The sequence below is a fragment of the Coloeus monedula genome, assembly GCF_965178545.1.
Source record: "Coloeus monedula genome assembly, chromosome: 20".
Taxonomy (NCBI): domain Eukaryota; kingdom Metazoa; phylum Chordata; class Aves; order Passeriformes; family Corvidae; genus Coloeus; species Coloeus monedula.
The window spans coordinates 6,182,514-6,197,843 of NC_138800.1; the positions used below are offsets into that span (position 1 = coordinate 6,182,514).

Genomic DNA, 15,330 nt, shown 5'->3' on the forward strand with positions numbered 1-15,330 from the left:
TTCCTACTGCTCCCCAGATAATGAGGCTGAAGCACAAGGCGAGCAAGCTCTGCTGTGGGCCCGGTGCCAAGTGCTTTGTGAAGTGTTCCTTGCCTGTTCTGAGGAGAGTTACACAAGGTAAGGCTTTATTCATAAGTGCCTGATGGATCCTGTGTGTGCAACAGCTCCTACCAGCAGAGCGGTGTTTGTGGGAAATGTTAGGGAGAGTGTCTAAGAGAGATAAAGCCTTTGAGCTGCAGACGAAGCTGCCAGCCCTCATTTCCAGCTTGTCAGAGCAAGTCCTTCTTGAAGTCAGCAGCCTGGAATGAAGAGAATCTGGCATTTGTGCATGGATGTATGGCTCAGCCAGCCAGGGCGGAGCGGCTGGCTTTAATCAGACTTTCCACAAGGGAGGGGAAAGTGGGAGTGGCAAAGCCCAGTGAGTGATGGGCGTTATCTGCTACACATCCACAAATTCCTCTCCTCCGACTTTGGATTTCGAGCCTGACCTCCCTTCCTGCTTCCACTAGCCCCTAGAGCAGGAGGGGAAGGGCCATAGAGGGCTGGAATCTGAGAGCCCTTCGCATTCTCGGGATTCCTGGTGTGTGTGAGAGGCAGCACACACTTGTCTGGTGAGCTGACAAATTCCACAACAGCTGATGGGTCCCAGGAGAAGCTGCACGCAGGTAGCTTCTGCACAAAATTCATTTATCCAAGTGCTAACCCACTCCAGCTCACCTGCTGGGTGACAGCTGGCTGTGAAGCCTCTTCACCCACAGCGCTAGTATGGCATCAAAAAGGAGCAAAGCTCCAAAACATTTTAATCCAGCTGCCCACTACAGCATAAAGAATTCCAGTGCAAACCACTTTTGTGGTTGTTTTCTACCCTCACAATGAGGCTACAGTCCACCACATCACATGGAGCTTCAATTCCGTCTAGAAATAGCCCCTTGAGGTCTCTGCTGGAGGATGGCATTCTGAAATTTTGTTTCCTTGTGTGCCACTGCTGGTGGTGACAGCAACAATTTGCAGGAACCTGCACGTATTCCCGGAGTGGGCACAGAGACAGATCTGACCTCTCACACAGAAGGTTTAGGCAGCAGAATTCATTCCTTCTCCCTTAGCCTTTCTGCCTGTGTCACTCATGTCATGCTCAGATACCACACCACAGTAACCTTGTCCTACTACACCCCACAAATGCCTTGTTAGAGTCCCACAGGGCTCAAAGGTCCTTTGGATCTTTACACCTAGTGCAAAGCAGGGCAAAAATGGGAATCCCTGCATCCTCACCTGGGTAAGGTGTCCCCCATCCTGACCCTCAGTGCACTGGCTCTCCCAACCTCCTTCCATGCAAAAAAAAATGCTCTGGGAAGGGGCAGACAGAGAGCAAAATATTCCAGATACCAGTGCTCAACTGGACCCCTCTGCTCCCTGCTTTAGATCCGAGCCACTCTAAGGATGCTTTGGTAAGAGGCAGAACAGAAACCAGATTCTCCTGGCTCTGTGTCCAAGTGTGTGCACCCTGGCAGGATTTATCAGTGCCTCTCTCTACCTGATCTGATACCACATTAAAGGGGATTAAAGTCCAGCAGTGCAGGACTCCATGGGCAAGTGTTCCTGCACTGCTTAGGAGCTGGAATTGTTAGAGCTTGGGAATGCTCATTAGGAGCAGTGGAGTGGAGATCGTCTGTTCTGTTTGTAAACCTTGATAAAGCCAACATTTAGAAAACAACTAATTACCATTTATGTTCCAAACAGCTGGCCTAGCTCCACATCCACATGCTGGGAGATTTTAGTGCCAATCAGCCCACACATCAGAGCACAAAAGTGCCCCAGTGTGACTGCAGAATCTTCCAGCAAACAAACTTCTCACTGGCACCGACTTCAAGGATCAAAACACAGCAGTGTATGAATAGAACAGCCACACAAGCCATCATTCCCACATCATTACCTTACAGACACTTGTCCTAGGTGAAAAGGGCACAGCAAGTGTCCTCTGAGGTGCCAGAGGGCAGTCCCAGGCTGCTGTCAGCTGGCCTGGACAGCTGATGTTGCTGCGACATATCCTCTGTCCCAGCTGTGCCTGTCCTGGCCCTCTCCCCCTCTGGACTGGGACTATGATCCATTCAGCTCTGTGACCAGGCAGTTCAGGGAACCAGACAAATAGAAAATGTTTTCTTCATCATTGCTCTCCCAACTGTGTTTCAAAGTGTTAACCAAAGGATCGAGTGGATGCAAGTACAAGGCAGGGAATGGAGAACTACAGTGAAATCAATTTAAATTGGTTTAGTAAAAGGTGGAACAAGATGATCTTTAAGGTCCCTTCCAAATTCTATGATTTTAAATACAACTTATGTCAGTATAAGCTTATCTTAGATACTGGGGGAATACATCCTAAAGAAAGGACCTGTCATGGAAGTGACATGCATGAAGCTCCAAGACTCTCTGGCTGCTTGTTCATCCCCTCCCCTCTGCACACACTCATGCCTTGAGCACTGAAATCCTGGAGAAGTGATGCATAGTCAGCATCACCCCCAGCAGCCCCAGGGACAAGCCCAGGAAAGCCACCAGGGGCTGCAGCCTGTCAGCTGCAGTGCTCCAGGAGCAGGGGAGCAGCACCATAAATCACCTAATCTGACACGTGGGGATCCATGCCCCAGCACTGCTCTGCTACTCCACAAAAACTGACACTTAGGAACCAGGGCTGATGCTGCTGGATTCTGACTGCAAGCACACCAGCTCACTTCACACACTCATCACGGAGCCATTTATCGACCCAAATGAACCTTCCCATCCCCTATCAATCCACAAATGTCAATCCAGCCCACACTAAACACTGATTGATTTTCTACTCTAATGAGCACTGTGTCACATTTGTGTTAACTACTCATCAGTTCAGATAAGTGGTTTGCAATTAAGATAATTTGAGACCAGTGAAAGTGTGGCCTGAAAAGCACTTTCAAGAGTTCAGCACAGAGAAATTCACTGCTCAGAACAGGCAGCCAGCTACCAAGCTGACAGCTACTTTTAGACCTTTACACCAGAATTTACCTTTCCAAAATAAAAAGTTCTGTCGCAAGCTAATTTTTCCTTGGAAGGCAGTAGCTTGCTTGTACAAAGATTTCTTTCCAGAATGTGTACACTCACCCTGCAGCACACTGATTTTCTTCCTCTCAGGTGACACCACAATCCTTTCACAGGTGCTCCCTATTCTGATGGCAGGCAAGCAGCATTCCAGCAAAACTGCACTCAGTGACAAACAGCCGACTAAACTGAAGCCTCCAGAAAAAAATAAACAGTTGCAGGAGCACAGCTTTTGAGTTCCATGGCTGTGAGCCTGGACATAGTTCACATTCTCATCCTACACGGAGCCACTTCGTGGAATTTTCCTCCCAATGCAAGGGTTTGGATACCAGCAGCTGCCCGTTGAACAAATTCAGGTTACAGTTGCAACTCCCCTGTCCCCACCTAGATCCGGAAACTTCAAAGACAACTTGGCAAACAGTCAGGTTTCAGTTTGAAGAGAGAGACATCAAACAGCCTCCTGCACAGTGCAAGGTTTTTTTTTTTTTTGCATAGAGAATGCCACATCTCTTGCAACATTTCCTCTTCACATGGAGCCCTCATGACCAGCCTGCCAGAGCAGCAGGGAAGTCCTCACTCCCTCCCAACACTCACTACCTGCCAGGCTGCCAGCACCAGCCATGCCCTGGTTTTGTCTCCAGGAAGAGCAGCTTTTTTTTTTTTCTCTCTCTTTCCTTTATGCTTCTTCCTTGTATCAAGACACAAATATCTCAAATCACATTAGTTTATGCTTGAGTCAAATAACATCTGAAAGCTTTACCCTAATATGTAAATGGCTCATAACCATCAGCCCATGTGTTCTTTAATTAAATCAGGCAAAGAGAAAAGACACTGTGCTTCTTCATTACATTGTTTTTCTTAAAAGTTCTAAGGGACTTTAACACACCTGGTTTGGAAATACCTCTTGAATGTACATAAATTATCCTAAATTCCTCCTAGCTGTCTCAAATCCCTGCAAAAGCAGTCATGAGAATGTTGTTTCTTCTGTGGCTTGAGGAGACACCTCTGTGGTGACCTTAAAGGACAGTATTTTAAGGTACTGAACTGACAGGCAGCACTATAGCTCACCTGCACCACTTTTACAATCAAGATTCAAACAATTTACAGAGATGCTTTCTGCTGGAAACCAAATTTTTAAGGGCTGAAACTAAGCACCAACTGAAGCAATACAAGAGCAAAGTCAATGGGCATTTGTCCCCAAGTTATTCCATAAAGCTCAGCTTTAATTTTCTTCAGCTGAATAGTCTGTGGGTCCACTTCTTCAGGAGGATGTGGAGGCCAAACAGAGAAAAATGAGATCCATCAAATCTCTGATATGGCCTTAATTTGGCCTCACAACCTTTTCTGCCTCCCCCGCATCTTTATCTCCATCAAACTTTTACAGCCTCCACTTTTTGGCCTCTGCTTTCCTTGCTGACCGCCCACACCATGTTGGCCTCCTACTCCTTTTCAGTTTCTGCTTTTCTTATTGGTCTCCCACCCTTTTTCAGCCTCCACTTTTCCTTTTGGCTTCCCACAGGTTTTCAACCCCTGGTTTTCTCTCACACTCCCACCCCTTCAGCCAGCACAGAATATTCAAACCCCCTGAACGTAATGAATTTGTAAATTCCCTTTCCAAACAACCATGTTTCACCTTGATATGTCCATCCATACTTTTTCTACACCCCAGCTGACCAGAAATAACCCATGTCCATCCTTGACATCTTGAAGTCAGAACAACTTTGGTTTATTCCCAAGGAAACATGGTGGCTCTCCCAGTAATTCCAATCCTGCTAGGATTATCACAACAATGTACAGTTGTGTTAATGGAAGTATAAAAGTAAAACATGAGAATTTCTGGGATGGTAAAAATTGAGTGCTCTCAGCTTTGCTGATAGCTCCATAAGCTGCTGTTCCCAGGTCCTATCCAGCAACTTTCTGGACAGAAGATCAGCAGAATTAAATATCATCTGTGTTCCCACAGAGTGCTATGGTCGGGCATACACAAAAACACACTCTGTACTTCTCTGCAGAACTTGCTTTTGATCCCCTCCCCCACTTATAAGAGCAAACAAATCCATGCACAAATAAAATGAGGATTTTGCAAGTCACATATTTTGTATTCGCCTTCATTTTCACACGAGACAAAGTTTTCCTTTCTATTTTCCAACAAAATCAATTCCAAAAAAGCTTGTGATTTTGGGAAAAGTCAAAAATAAACTTTTTGAACACACTATTTAAAATGAAGCACTTGGTTTACTTGAGAAATGTAATAGGTGCTCTGCTGGTTGTTACACTTGGCATTGTTTGTTCAGTACCCCAAAACCAACCCAGGACACAAACCCTGGCTGTTGTTAAAACCTTTACAGGTGCAGTGGGTGGGGAGGGAAGTTTCCTGTAACATCTCTGAGAAAACCCCATGCTAACACAGAACAGCAGATAATGAGTTAGGAAAAGGCAGAAAAGCTCACAACTGAACTCCAGTGCTCACTCAAATGAGGCAAAAGAAACATCTGTTTTGTTGTCTCAGTTCCAATTCTGTCAGAGAGAGAATTCCTGGCTTCCTGGTGCAAAGGTGTGGCTTTCCCTCCCAAGAAGCACAAGAGGCAATCTCAAACAGACTCCAAAAGTCCTAAGAGTGGAAGACAACCTGTTATTTAAAACAAGATGTGTGGACAGAGAACAAGGCTTCCTGGTCTCTAATTTGGAAGGTTCAATAAAACTCTAGAAAAGCCCAACACTAATTTGTGCAATAATCTTCCCTCTCTCCAAACCACACCAGCTTTTACTGCAGATCAAAACCTGAGCTGCAGAAGCACCATTTGTAATGCAGTGCTGCGTGGCATCGCAAATATGCAGCAGGTTTTGTTTTTTCCAAAATGTTGATTATAGTGTGCAGCCTTGTAAAGCACAGAACTGCATATTTTAGTTATTAAACTTCGCAAACAATTCTGGCTGTTGAAAGTCATTTCCCTGAGTAAACAATGACTCAGTGTGGGCTGTATAATGTACAAGTTATTAGTTACTGTTAGTGAGTTTAAAAAAACCCAGCTCTATACAAAGGCCTGCTTCAGAACGGAAAATAGTTTTCCTCCTACTTCTATAGTCCCAGTTATATTGTTTCAGTGGAATTTAATTTTCTAAAAAGCTAAACAGATCACTATCTCTTCATTATATAATTGGACATTGACTTAACTGGACCCTTCAGCCATGAACAATATGTGCAGAGTGAAAGCTGAGTTTACCCTTTTTTTTTTTTCCCCTCAGTTTGTCATTATAGTGCTGAAGTAAAGATGATTCTTTCCTGGACAGGATTATCCCACCCAGAGCAGGCAGCAGGTGGCAATGAAAACAGACATAAAGACAACCATAAAATATTGAGGATATGGTAATGAAGAAAAATGCAATTGCAAGCTCAATAAAATCCTCTGACAAACACTGCTCCCTAGTTGAATTACAGCTCCTTCTATAATCCTTCTCTTCATTAGCAAAATGGCCAAATACACCTGGTGATTGTCAGCTGGCAGAAGGCACCAGGATCACTCTGCCTAATGAAACTCAGCTGCTAAGGCACAAAGGTTTCCCTGCAGCCTTAGACCCACTCCAAAGGCTGTTTTCCAGCTTCCAGTGTGCACTGTCTCAGATCAGGAGCACATCTCTGTGTTACCTTTTGCAAGGGTGAAATCTCTGGTCAGACACCAGAACACTAAAAGGAAATACAGAGTGAAATCACAGAATATCCTGAGCTGGAGGGACCCACAAGGATCGTCCAGGCCAACTCCTGGCCCTGCACAGACACCCCAATAATCCCACCTCTGTGCATCCCTGGGAGGGTTGTCCAAACACTTCTGGAGCTCTGCAGCCTCAGGGCCGTGCCCATTCCCTGGGGAGCCTGGGCAGTGCCCCAGCACTCTCTGGGGGAAGAACCTTTTCCTAATATCCAACCTAAACCTCCCCTGGCACAGCTCCAGCTGCTCCCTCAGATCCTGTCTCTGGTCACAGAGCAGAAGCTGCAGCCCCCAATGAGGTCTGACCTCAGTCCCCTCTTCTCCAGGCTGAACAAACCAAGTGACCTCAGCTGCTCTTTACAGGACTTCCCCTCTAAACCTTTCATCATCTTTGTCGCAAACTCTGTGGTGAAATTTTACTAGAAAAGTGCCTTCAAAAGAAATTACCAAAATAAATTTGAAGGCACAGCTCTACCTTGTAGAGCCCAGCCTGCAGGCTGAGTGCTGTGACAGCTGTGTCACAGAGGACTTCCGAGTCATTCATGGACTCTCCATTTCCTGGCAAATATCTCAACACATTTTGACACGACATTCTTCACCACCAACAATGACACTGCCCATTCGGAGACAAAGCTTTCAGTGACTGCAGCCTGCTCTACCTCCCAGCCCTGGGACCTCGCTGCCCAGAAGGTAAACACTGCAGCACTCCAAAGGTACTGCCAAAATGTCAGATTCTACATCCATTTATTATCAGCTGCTGAACTGAATCACAGGAAGGGCCGTGGCCAGGCTGGACCAAGGTCACCACTCTGGTTAAGGGGCTGAGAGTGTCCCAGGGAAGCTGGACATTGGCACCTGACCAAGTGCTTTCCTAAAGAAAAAAGCTGCCAGGGAGAGCTATCCATGCATGCATGAATACCACAGGAGTTCTAAATACTAACCTTTACTGCCTTCCAGTACAAGAATTTAATATAGAACAGACCACACTGGAGATATATAGCAACAGAAAAGGTACTGGCCCTGCTGCTCCTTGTTGTATTTAAATGTTTAAATATTTAAATAAGGCAGGGCAGGGCTATAAGGAACACTTCCACCCCCACAGAACATGACTCAGTTGCAACAAATGACTTGAGATTTGTCCACTCCGAACCTTCTGCCATAACAAGCTTTGTTAGCCTTTCACATTTACTTGTGCTGCCTCCTTGTATCTTTATTAATGCTTTCTGGGAAGAGCTGGCCACCCACCCCACTAATACATCAACGAGAAATATGCAGAGGAGGGCACAAAATACACAGCAGGATATTTTCCAGTGGAGAGATCCCTGAATTCAGGCAGAGAGAGGCACATTGCAAGTGGCTCCCTCCGGGCAGAAAAAGAACTGTGTTACAATCTCAGAGGAAGACAAGGCATGCAAACCTCACCCACTAGAGGTGACAGCAGGTTGGATGTATGGTTTCTGTAGAAGCCAAGCATAGCAATCCGAGGCAAAGCCAACCACATCACTCAGGAGCTGGTTACACAGCAGTAAAGCAGCATTTAACACAGGAAAAGCCCTGACAGGAGACACACACACACGCCATAATTGCCATCACTTTATGCCAGCACAAAGTGCCCACCTGATCCCAGCCTTTCCTGCCTCTGTGCAGATGTTCCTGTGCTCACACAGAGAGCTGGGCTGGGAAGTGGCTCCACACAAATCACCCGTTTGTTTGGCCTGCTCGGTTCTGATTTGGATAAGTTCTCACAAGTTAACCACGTTTTACTGCCACTGATAGAGGTAACCCAAGGTACAATACAGATGGTTTTCCCCACGGTAACACTTTAGAAACACACAAATCAGCCTTTATAAACAGTTCTGTAGCCTGTGTGAAAGGACAAGTGATTGAGTTACACTCACATCGCTTACAAAGGGCTGTGGGATAGAGCAGCCCCGAGAAAATCCGCTCTCCTTTGAGTTCCCTCCCCCTCCTTTTCTGCAGCACCTGTAACACATCAGCTTTTCCCAAACACACATTTATCCTACAAAAGGCACTGCTGGTTACCTGTGAACAGTGCTCACTCAATTAGTCCTTTGAACTGGGAGGCAAAGTGCTGCAGCCCAGTGATCCTCAATGTTTTACATGCTGGAACCATTCACACCTGCCAGGTAAGAGCCAAGGGAAGGGGCAGTGGGAGCTGTACTTTATACACTCCCCTGGGACTGTGGCAGCTGCTGCAGTTTGTTTTTCCTGCATTTGGAGCAGACTGTTCCTTTGGACAGGGGGAGAGGAATTTGTCCAGTTCCTAGAAAGCATGTGGTTCCCAATGCAGTAATAAGCAACATGACACCACAAACAACAGAAAAATCCCAAATATCTGAACAAGACTAAGACTATCTTAGGTTTGCATAAATGCATCCATAGAGTTTGAGTTTATTCATAGAAAGAAACACTAATGTTATAAAGCATTCTTAGCCCCCAGTTTTTTACTGGACTTCCTTCAGTGGGCTTAGATCAAATAAGAAAATTAAAAATAAACAAAAAAAAAGTTTTCTACAAGCCTTGACTCATTTTGTCAGGATCTATGTAAGTTCTCTTACATCCTGAAGACGTACTGTAAATCACAAGTTTCTTTGCTATTAATTATGCAGAAGAGAACAGAAATTACACACTGTGGATCCTGACTCACATGGGATCTCCCACTCCTTACTGTGTTATGATTCACACCTTCTTTTGCTCTTTAAAAATAAATCTATCCTTTATATCATGATAAATTAGGACAGCATGTGTTTAGTGTAGCACTCCACTGGTCCCTGCCAGGCAGAACACAACATTCATATTTACACAGCCTCTCCCTAAAACACAGGATTATATCCACTATCAAAACTGAAACCCCTGAAATGTTATGACAGCAGTTGCCGTATCAGGGCCTACTGTGAAAATTAAGAACTCATCAGTTCCATAAGCCTTAGGCAGTTTCTAAAAGTTTTGAAAAGGTGCTGACAACTGGTAATTGTCTATTGCACCAAAAGGGGATGAAAGAAAAACGCCTTTCTTCCCAAGTACTCTAAGATGTGGTTCTGTTTTCATGGCTTGTCCCACCAACCAAGCAAATTTTCTCATTTGTCACTTTTACAAACTAAGCAGCTGCCATCTACAAGTAGTTCCGGAGGAGCCTTCTGCCCTGAGCAACTGTCAGAGAGAGATTAAATACCAGAATAATCTCTGTATTGTATCTCAGAATCACTTTTCCTCTGTAATCCTCCCAACGACAAGAATGCAGCTCAAGCCAGCTTACTTGGAAAATTCAAGTTACTAGAATGAGTTGCTCATTCAGGCAGAGTCAGATTCCTTCCATGAGTCACTGTCACTTAAAGCAATTAACTCCAGGTATATTAGTACTGGGAAAAACTGGCATTGAAAGCAGCACAAGAGATGAAGACCCCTGAGTCTCAGTGAGGATGTAGAGATGTGGACTAAACTGGAGAAGTTACAGAGTTTGACAATCTCCACCTGTGAGAGAGGGCTAATACACCGAGCTTTCTCCATGAAGTGCTTTGAGGCACCTGTGCAAGCTCTGGCAAAGAAGGAAGAATTCTTCCAATGTGAACGTCAGTGCTGTGCACAGCAGGGCGGATCACACCCAACAGCGCTCGGAGCTGTAACGCAAGTTCGGGATGTACAGGAAGCCCGTCTTGACAAGGGCACGCCAAGCCGCCCGGAGCCCCGGCCGTGCCACGGCCACGTCTGAGCCGGGAGCAGCCGCACGCCCGCCACACCCTGCCCGGCCCCGCCGCGGCTCCGCTCGGGCTCCCCGCGAGCAGCGCTCGCCCCGTGCCGGGCAGGGCGTGCGGGATGCGCGCAGGGAAGCGTTACCGGAGCGCAGTCACGGACCGGCCGGGAGCCAGGCAGGGAGCAACTGCTCCGGGCAGCCGGAGCCACGCCGTGCCGCCGCCAGGATGCCGGCTGCTCTAGCCCGCTCATTTGTTCCTTCCGTGGAAAACGCGTAGAGTTTCCGGGAAGGTCGGCGGCTGCGGGAGAACGGCCGAGCTGCGGCCGCCCGGGGCGCCGCCTCCGCTGCCCCCGCGCGCCCCGCAGCCATGTGCCCGAGCGCCGGTGCCGCCGGCCGGGCAGGAGGCGGCCGTACACAGCGGCCGCTCGCTCGCTCGCCCCCCCGGCCCCGCTCACCTGCGCTCGGCGCCCCGGGACGCGCGGCTCGGGGCCCTGCGGCGGCTCCGCGAGCGCCTCGGCGCTGACTGCCCGCGGGAGCCCGCGCCGCGCCGCTAGTGAGCATGTCCGAGCGCCGGGCATGCGGGCTGCGGGCCGCTGCCTCCGCCCTCACCTGCACCGGCCCCGCCGCCACCGGGACCCCGCCTCGCCCCCCCCGGCCCGGGCCGCGCTGGTTACACTGTCCGCGGCAACAGCATCCTGCTGAGCAGCTTCTGCACCGAGCTGTTGCTGCTGCCTCGAAGGGCAGACGCACCTGTCTGCTCCAGACGGACAAGATAAATCTCGAACGCTGATGGTAATTCTACCGGCCCCTCCTGGCTGACGCCTGGTTCTGGGAGTCATCAAAAGTGCATGTTCCTGGGAAGGACGCAGGGTGAAGTTCGCTCTGGAGTGACTCCACCAAGCTGAGGCAACCATCCACTGTGAGCAGCAAGTTGGTTCATCCCTCACAGGTGTGAAACACCCGAGGCAATCTCGTCAGGATCCACAGGAAATTCTGCACATTGAACTCCAACAGCCTGAACCACACGGAGCTGAAACAGTAAAGCTCTGCTCTTGCCACTCCTGCAGAAGTTTAAAGTATCTTAAAGTTTCTCTTAAAGCACAGGACATCAAAAACCACCTCTCTCTGGCCACTCATGCAGCACCAACAGTGCACCAACACGCATTGTTTTCGAAGTCGCAAGTTACCGTTTCACGGAATGTTAGTAAGTTTAAAAGATTTTAGAAAGTTTCTTTGATGTCTTCCCCAGTACCCTGGCACATGCTAAGGTTTAAAGGAACATTTTCCCCTGGGAACAACAATCCAGTCCTGCCAGTGTCCCCTACTGTCACTACAAATAAGTCAGTAACATTCCTGGACTGTTTACTGAAAACCAAAGAACACCAAAATTGTCACTGTCTCCTCTCCCAACAAGGCAGAGGGAGCTCTCAGTTTTTTCTGAAGAAAAATGACTCTACCTGACAATTGTGTAACCACACAGTAAATGTCTCAGCTAATTTTCAGATGGAGTTTCAGATTAGTCACTGGAAAGACAATGCTAGGAAACAGCAGCAACATGCACAGATGTGCACTTCAGTACAAGATGGCCCTACCAAAGCTGAAGATCTGTTAAACAGATTTTAAATAGCTATGACAAAGAGAGATAAATTCACAGTTGCATTTAGGTACTTCTAAACATTTTAAATTTTACGTAGTTCCTTTTCTTTAGACTCCTTTAATTAAAAATTATACAAATGCAGATAGAAAATATTCTGAAGCAAAACACACAGAACAGCCAAGAAAACTGAAATTATTCTTAGAAAAGTACCGCCTTTCTCAACTGTTTGTGTCAAACCAGAAACAATCAGCTCATGGATTTCCATTTGCTTACACACAAACCCTGAACACAAGTCAATAAAGTCCCAAGTAAACAGAATAGTCAGTTCCTTGAGATATTTATAAAAGTCTGTTAATATGTCCTTGTACCACTGAATTTTCCATCTGTGAACCTTCCTGTAACATTCAGGGCATGAACCCTGTGACAGCACAATCAACACAGAAGAGGAACAAAATAATTGTTCCAAAGCTCTTTCCCATCCTCTGCAGCCTGAAAGTGCTCCCAGAACTCTGACAGAATTCATACAACCAGGCCAAACATGAAACTTTGGTACACTGCAGTATTTCTACAGGAAATACATTTTAATGGTTTTCTAAACTCCCACTCACTTCATTGCTACTAATTCCATCCCAGAGAGAAAAAAAATGTTCACAACACAGCTACAGTCACTCCAATGACCAACCAGCCTTGCAAACCCTCTCGTTCTTGCCTTGGAGTTGCTCAGTTCAGATCTAAGTTGGTTATTGTGTAACCAACAGTACCAGAGGGGGACAGAGAACAATAAAAGCCATGCTTACAGTCTTGCGCTCTGCCTTGCGGCCGACCACGCGGATGATTTCTCCTGTAGGAATACGTTCAATCTGCAGTTCCATTTTTCCAAGGAAAGTCAGTAAATCCTTCTATTCTTTATGGGTAGTTCTGATTTCAGTGTGCAGCAGCAGCACACAACCTTGACTAAGTGCAGCCTTTGGTTCGGAGCCCTGTTGTGAGAGGAAAAGATGAACCTCTGTATTTATACCAAGTGTTAGGTGTGAGCTGAAACAATTAAGTTCAAGACTGGTTTTCACTCGTTACAATGTGCCACGACAGTTCCAAGAAGGCTAAATTTATGTTTGTGTTTATTGCCTCCAACTTTGTTGATGTTCCATTTCTGTCCCAAAGGGCTCAGAAAAGTCAGGTCGCTGCGGATGCTGTTTCAGAGGTGTTGGCACGAAACAATCCCATGGTGACTTCAAAAATCTACCAAGAGATTTTGTGCAGAAAAAATGCTTCATCTTTGCCTCCAAGAGCAAGCAATAGAAAATCCTGATTGCTCCCATGGTAACTACAGGAAGTTCTGCAAACTGCTGCAGAACGGAATCATTATTAATTGAGTCCTTGAGTAGCTAACTAATCATGGCAAAGGAAATTAATTGGCACGTTACTGCACAAAAATTCCTACAAATAGGAGAAAAATAATCTGGTGAACACTGGTTTAAGTGCAATTACAGAGCTTTACAATGATCATGCCATCCATTAATGGAGTGGCCAGACCTATCACCCGCCAAAAAAGGTATCAGATATCCTGCCTGTGACTGGGGGAAAAAAATCACTCTCAATTTCAGGCATTTTAAGACTTGCTGAGGAGATAATTCCTTCTATCTTCTTGGAAGAGCCAAATTTGAATTGTCAACTCTACTACAAACCAACTCCAGTTGATAATGCTTGCCAAGAAGGCATTAACAAGATTAATTAATAACATTAACAAGCACTGGCTACTGCAGAGCAGATACAGGTAACACGATTCTGTTCAGCAACTGCAAAGAAAGGGCCTGTCACTGTTCTGTTTCATATCTGGAATTATTCTTATGCTTCCTTAGCTGTTATACACAAGATTGTTCCAGTCCAACAATTGTTTCCTTGAGCACCTACTTCCCAATACAGAGCTCTACTAAAAAAGTAGATTTTATCACATTTAAAAAACCCTCACTGTCACTTCCTCAAACAAACCCACCCTATTCTCAGTAATATGGAGCAATACCCAGCCTGGTTTATCTCCCCTTTCTATGGAGAGAAATCACAAAGGTCAGAACACCAGAGCTGTGTAGGTGGAATGGCTCCTGTGATGCAGATAGCAGAATTATGTGTAAAAAAACTTCTGAAAATTGGCTACAAGTGAGTGGTAAGAGGGGAAAAAAAAACCCAAGAAAAGGTAAAGACAGTAAAAAGAAGCAGAAGAAAAAAAATTCAAAAGAAAGAAGAAAATGAAAAGGGGCACAGAGCACAGTGTGGTCTCTGATGAGCCTGAGCAGTAAAACAACACAATTACAGTGAAACTGGTATGTGACAAATGATGCTGACACACTCCCTTACCAGAGCTAATGTCTGTACCTGAGAACTGCCAGTTTCAAAGCATCATTAGCAGGTTAAAACATTTGCTATTCTGTTTTTCATCCTTTTGTGGTGCCTGTATTCATATTTTCTGAATTTTTCTCCTACCTCTGCATTTCCTCTCGCCAGTTTGCATTCCCAGATCTTACACTTCACTGTTTTGCTCCAGTGATTCTCCCACTCTGTGTTGAACAATTCCCACACAGATTTCCCTTGCTGCTTTCTAGGTTGCACTATGTTCTTTTTAATTGCAGAGACCCTGTAAGTGGAAGATGACAGTTCCACTGTAAGACAGGGAGGTGGGATGTACAAACACAGATGGATGATGTTCCTCAAGTTGAAGCATTTAGACAAGTTCAGGGCAGTTCCCGAGCAGATCATTTTCCAGAGTAACTGGGTATTAAATAGAAATTGCTTCATGTCAATCACTTTCAAACAGCAATCCCTACATCCAGGGGCAGAAAGGGCCACAGGAAGCTTCCTGTTAGCATCACAGAGTTCTCAAAAAAGTTATCATTTCCTCTCTCAAGGAAAACCTAATTCCAGCTTTGTTCAACTGGCCTTTCCACTGCAGTATATTAATTAAGACAAGTTCATCTGAGTGTCACTCAATGGCCAAGAGCAGAGAAGGAAGCAGTGGTAGTAGAAACAATGGTCTTTATCAGAACGTATTTTTAGGGTCTCACAAACATGCAAAGACATCTTAGAAATATTTCCTGTTTACACAGAGCTGTACTATCTGTGTGCAATGATACACTGCACATCCTGAGGTTAGCCAGCAATCAGAAATATTGTGGAAGTTAAATGAGGCTAGACTGGACAACATTCCTTAGGAGACTTAATTGCCATTTGAAAATAATTTCTCCAACAGCAAAGAGTTA

The 15,330-nt window shown here is 45.9% G+C and overlaps 1 protein-coding gene across 1 annotated transcript in view; it reads right to left on the reverse strand.

Moving 5' to 3' along the window:
• Positions 1-11,043, reverse strand: part of MYO1C (myosin IC) — a 48,987-nt gene extending 37,944 nt beyond the window's left edge. The window contains exon 1 of the mRNA XM_082294761.1: positions 10,938-11,043. The gene's annotated coding sequence lies outside the window, so the exon portion shown is untranslated. The remainder of the gene's footprint in view (positions 1-10,937) is intronic.
• Positions 11,044-15,330: the final 4,287 nt, after the last annotated feature.